The sequence below is a fragment of the Serinus canaria genome, chromosome 4 (assembly GCF_022539315.1).
Source record: "Serinus canaria isolate serCan28SL12 chromosome 4, serCan2020, whole genome shotgun sequence".
In the NCBI taxonomy this organism is placed as follows: domain Eukaryota; kingdom Metazoa; phylum Chordata; class Aves; order Passeriformes; family Fringillidae; genus Serinus; species Serinus canaria.
In genome coordinates, this window is record NC_066317.1 from 71,422,831 (window position 1) to 71,428,830 (window position 6,000).

Consider the following 6,000-nt stretch of genomic DNA (forward strand, 5'->3'; position numbering starts at 1 on the left):
TGTGGATCCTTTCCCACTCAGGCTACTCTATCTGAAATATTTTATGAGTCACACAACTTTATGCAGTATGTGAAATAAACAGCCGATTCAACAACCGTTTCCATGGACATTGATTTTAGACAACCATAAACAAGCAAGTACAACAAGCAAGTACCACCAGCACTGAATTAGGTCTGGAATGAGGAGTTACACTCACCTCTCTTCACTCTTCCTGCCAAACATTTATAGCCCCATCTGTTGACGTTATGTGTGCAGTTGAATCCATATTTACTCAGCACATATTTGCTCCGTATATAAGCCAAGTTACTACCCACTTCATATGCCCAATGACAGGATAGCCGGACATGCTAATTAATGAATTAGCCTCTGGGGTGAAATTATGTCTGCGTTAAGAAGATTTACATTGATATTAATAAGGTCAGAACATCATTGCTGATGGCTGAGTCATGGCTGAGCTGGGTATCACAGGCATGTAAACAATGAATCTGCCCTAGGAGGCTGGTTCAATGGTATGTTTATCAAAATGGATCAAGTCATGGTGATATCAGAGGTCAAAAATCACATGAAACTATAAGAATAATGCTGCATTGTACAAGCTTTTTATCTACTGCTGAGATGAGCTCACAGGAGTCCTGAACTTAAACTAGTTAAATAACTCCCTAGTCAAGGGCCTGGAATCCACTCATTCCAATTATCTTGTAATCCAACATCGACATTTTTTTCTACTCCTCACCCAGCCTGCTATTTCTACCCATTACAACCTCTGCCCACATACCCATATCCTCAGCACCTTGCACCCTGTCTCTTCTGTTGAAGGTTGTTCCATTTTCCCCAAAACTCCTCTTTCCTTCACTTCTGAGTGTTTCACTTCCACAGCACCAGTGGAGTCTGAATCCGAACACGGTCATGCCTAGACCAAAACGTATTCACTCAAGATTCTTGTTTGCTGCCTGTGGAGGTGTGTGAGGCAACTATACATGTAAAAACTGCCTCGTGGTCTTATCGTAAAATCCCAGAACAGTTTAGGTTGAAAGGAACCTTAAACACTGTCTTGTTCCATCCCGTGCCATGGGCGGGGCCACTGTCCCAGATTGCTCCAAACCCTGTCCAACCTGGCCTTGAACACTCCCAGGGATGGGGCAAACAACTTCTCTGGGCAACCTGTGCCAGGGCCTCACCACCCTCACAGGGAAGAATTTTTGCTAATATCGACTCTAACCTGCCCTCTGGCAGCGGAAGTCATTCCAGTGGCTGTCATTCCAGGCCCTTGTTCGAGGTTTCTCTCCAGCTCTCTGGTAATCCCTTTGGACACTGGAAAGTGCTCAAAGGTCTCCCTGAAGCCTTCTCTTCTCCAGGCTGAACAGCCCCAGTTCTTCCTTCAAAACACTCACTGGGTCATTTAAAGGACTTAATTTTTTTATTTTTTTTTTACTCTCCAGATTTCCTGCAAACAACTCATCTTTGTTTTGGTTCGGTTCCCTTGATCCTGTCCCAGACCTCACATTGGCACAATTTCCCCCTCATACCAAAGAGCTTTTCTACCCAAGTTCCCGAGCTGATACAAATGTCAGAACAGCAGGAGTAAGCACAGAAACCCTCTATTTTCTACCCACCCAACTGGAAATCCTACTGTGAACATGTTTCACTATACAAATCCAATTATTAAGCACATTTAGGTATAAATTCAGAGTTTGCTAGAGGTCTAGTTTGATCTCTCTTTTTCCTTTATTTAGATTTGGATGGTCAAAGGTCCTTTGAAAAAGTGCTTAATAAGGGCAGAAACATAATAACTCAAGTGCTGCTGGGAACAAAGGTCTGAGAGATTTGCAGGCACATTAATGATAAGTAGCAGAATAATAACTACATCTGCACAGTTTCTTTAGATTTTTAGGATAGGGGAAAGCTATTAATAAAACTTTGTTGAAGCACAGAAATTGGGAGAGAAAATAAGGAACAGTGCACTCTTCCAAAGCTGTTGAGGACACGGTGGATAGTGAGACTGTGAAAATGTTGTGTGGACTTGGGTTATGTGCAGGGCCCTGGAAGAACTCTAATGATTACAAAAGTTTGGTGTTTGGTTTTCCATGTAATTCAAAATAAACAGTATTTCATAGGATCATAGAATGTTTTAACTTGGAAGGGACATTAAAGATCATATGTAGAATCAAGAAGGCTGCTGGATCCATTCAGGCTCAGCAAAAAGTATCTCAGGAGCCAAGTTACTTGCAGTGTATCTGCTCTGTCTCTTTCTGTATATTTTCTATTTTGTGGTCATGTTTTGTGGTCATTCCATGACAGAGATTCATGGAATTCATTTATCTCCATCTGATTTTAGGGGGAAGATGTGTAGGCTCTGAAGAGCCGCATTTAATGGCCTCAGGTTGGGTAACTATGAAACCAAGATATCTCTTTGGGAAAATGTTGATTTATATAGACCAGGACTAAAGTTAGGGCCAGACCTGGGAAGTGTGGCTCCCAGCCCAGAGCCATAATCTCTGTAAAACCACTCCTCCAAAGTCCTGGCATATTTTGAGATAACCTCCACCTTAACAATGAAAATCAAAGTACTGTATAAAGAACAAAGAGGGAAAAGGAAAAAAAGTCAAAAGGCTTGTGTGTCTTGGGAACAGAAAAATCATTTCAGCGAGCCATCTCTGACAGATATTTTTTTGAAAACTAATACCGAATAGTAAATTTGATGTAAGGAAAAAGCCAACTACATGCTCAAACCACAATATCTATAAAAAGAAAGGCTGTGTTTGTAAGCAACTATTCTGCTCAGAGGAATTATCCAGGTCCAGCCTGCTCTCTGGAAGGAGCATGTTAACTATATCTGCCTTTTTTTCAAGCATGGAGCAAAGTCCCAAGTGTAGCAAGTAATTGAAAGATCATTGACCAACAATAGCAAGTTAGATGCAGTCAGGGAGAGCCTGAATGCTGTACAAACAGCTCTGTCTCCCTTCCTTCCAACACGGAGCCCAGCAAGAGGATATCTAAAGGCATTCAGAGTTACAATGTGACCCTCCACACATTCAGCTCAGGGAAGGGGCTGAAAAGAGAGGAGGTGCCAGCATTATTCAGGGCATTCCTGGGAGGAAGAAAGGGAGGCAAGACAGTTTTGTGTATTCAAAACCAAACCCCAGACGAAACAGCAAAGACAGGCTGCACATTGTTCAGGGCTGCTGGACATTCTGCATTTCTCACGGAGAAGTATCTCTGCTGTGTCTGATCTCAGTGACCCCCTGCTCTGGTGTCGGGGCTGCGGGGGCAGCTGGTGCCTGTGGTGGTTTGGTAGAGCAAGAGCCCTGGCAGCCCCACAATGGGTGCAAGACTCACACTGCTAACACCATTCCAAGGGTGCAGACAGGCAGGCAGATGGTACCACATATGTCTGAGGAGGTCTGACCTCCCCTAGAGAGATTTACTGACAAGGAGGAGGAGGAAGGGAAGGACATGCTATTGGATTAGTGCATCCCCATCCTCTCCTCTTCCCCAACTCATTTGCAGAGGCTCCTGAAGCACAAAACTTCTTGCCTCAGCCTTTTCTACTGGGAGTTGAGCAGTGCTGCCCAACCCTCTCCAACACAGCTACAAGGAAACGTGATTGCTGCCCTTGACTTGCAGCCTAGCACTGGCTGACTCACATATCTGGAGTGGAAACACCTTCCCCAGTCAGCCCCTGGTACTGCCATTCCCTTGGCATTTTTTTACTTCCTGGGAACAGGCATGGCCCCATCAGAGGGACTATGGGGAGGTCAGGCACTGCTCCAGGGATGCAGGTGTGTTTCCAGACAGACCCTGTACATTACCCAGCTTCTGCTGGGTGCAATCCCATCACCAGTTCTCTCTCCCCTCTGGTTCACATATCAACTTTCTTCCTTCCAGCTCTTGGGACAGATCTTGGAATGGTATTCACTCTCTGGGAGAAGATACTGCATTTTCTCAGCTGCTTGAAGCTTTAACCACCTTCCCTGGCTACAGCCAAGGAAACAGGAGTGTCAGGAGACACCAACCTTGGGCTCCAGGGCTGTCTTGGTGACTCTCTGTCAAAAATCTCTGCTTCTTGCCTGAAGGGAGCTCCAGCTTCATACCAGTCAAATAGCATCAGCTATAGGAGAGCTGCTCCTTTTCATGGTATGGTATTTCACCTCTGCTCTGGAGACAGGCTGCAAGAGTTGGGATTGTTCAGCCTGGAGATGAGAAAGCTCCAGGGAGACCTTTAAGGCACCTCCAGCGCCTGGATGTACTTAAGAACCATCTGGATGCAATCCTGTGCCACGTACTCTTGGATGACCCTTTTTGGATAGGGAAGTTGGACCAGATGACCCACTGTGGTTGCTTCCAACCTGACCAATTCCAAATATTCTGTGAATAAAGGGGCTCCAAGAGAGCTGGAGTGGGACTCTGAAAAATGGCCTGGAGTGACAGAAAAGGGGAAACTGATTCCCAGTGTCATAGAGCAGGTTAGATGGGATATTAGGAAGAAACTGTGCACAGAAGCTTCTGCTGCCTCATCCCTGGAAGGGTCCAAGGCCAGGTTGGATAGAGCTTGGAGCAACCTAGTCTAGTGGAAGGTGTCCCTGGCCATGGGAGGAGGTGGAATGAGATGGTCTTTAAGGGCCCTTCCAATCCAAACCATTCTGTGATTCTATGATTCTATAAGTAAAATTGGTACTGGAGCAGCAGCATTCAGCAGTAAGTGACCTGGGCAGGCTGCTTGCTTTCCTGGGTGAACTTATGCTGGTTTAAATCAACTTAATAACTGGCTGAGGACTGTGTTGGCAGAACATGTGCAAACCCTGTTGTTCAGCCACCTCAAGCTAAATTGGTTTCCTTAGCCATGGAATCTCTGGGATACAGAGCCTCACATTTATAGAAAGTTTATGAAGCTACATTTTATCCAAACTTTTATACATGGACTCATCATTAAGAGAATGACTGGTCTGGCTAACTTCCATGAGAGGGGATGGAGGTGTAGTTAAACCGGTGCCTGCAGCTGAAGAAGAGGGGAACTTCCCCATGGTCTGTGGCCTTTGCCCCACTGGGTGAGTCATTGCAAAATCTGGGTAGAGGGGTCATGAGGAAAGGGAGAGAGAAGTGAACAGAGTAGAAAACAGATGCCACCATACAACTGTTTTGCATAGGATTTATGACAGTTCATGGAGTCAGAGGCTAGAAGGCACCATCAGGTCATAGATGTTGACTTCCTGTATTTTGGCTCCATCCTGTTGCCTTGGGTACTCCTACCCCATTCACAGTCCCAGAGGGTCTCACGTCTCTGGGCTCCCAGTTTTGCTGGAAAAGCTCAGCTCTGTGGCACAGTTTGGGGTGATGGCTACTGCAGTTTGAGCCCTATGCAGCTGTTCAAGGAAGCAGAACATTTGACTCAAGAAGGAGATTACTGTGGAATCTCTTGGGAGGAAACAGTGTTTCATTATAATCCAGAAAGGTCTGGAGGGCTGGATTTTTTTTTTCCAATTTATATAAATATGGCTTAAATGTAAAATGTTGTGATCTATGAAATAAATATGGAAAAGATTTTTGACATTTCTTGCACTGCTTTGAGTTCTCCTCTGCATAATCATGTGAGTGTCCAGTCTGAGCAAAGACAGATGAGGATGAAAGGTAGGAGGCAAAGGAATGGGAAAAAAACACCTCCAATTCAACACAGCTGCAAGTGCAGGTTCACAACTATTGGGAGATGACAAGACACCTGCCAAAACAAGAAATGCTGGTTTAGAAAGAGCAGAACTGTCTTTTCAGACTTTGCTGAAAGGATCTACCCTGAGCACACAAAACTGGCTGCTGCTGTGTTTGAGAATGCAGACTGAAAACAGCAGGCTCTTCCGCAATGAGACACGCCCCAGGGGTGTCTTTAGAACAGGATTGTGTGTTTTAGAAATAACATTGGATAGAAGCATTATCTGGGAATCTGTGAGTCAGCTTGTGTTTTGTACTGGCAGATAAATATACTAATAAGCACATGGAATAATAGCCACC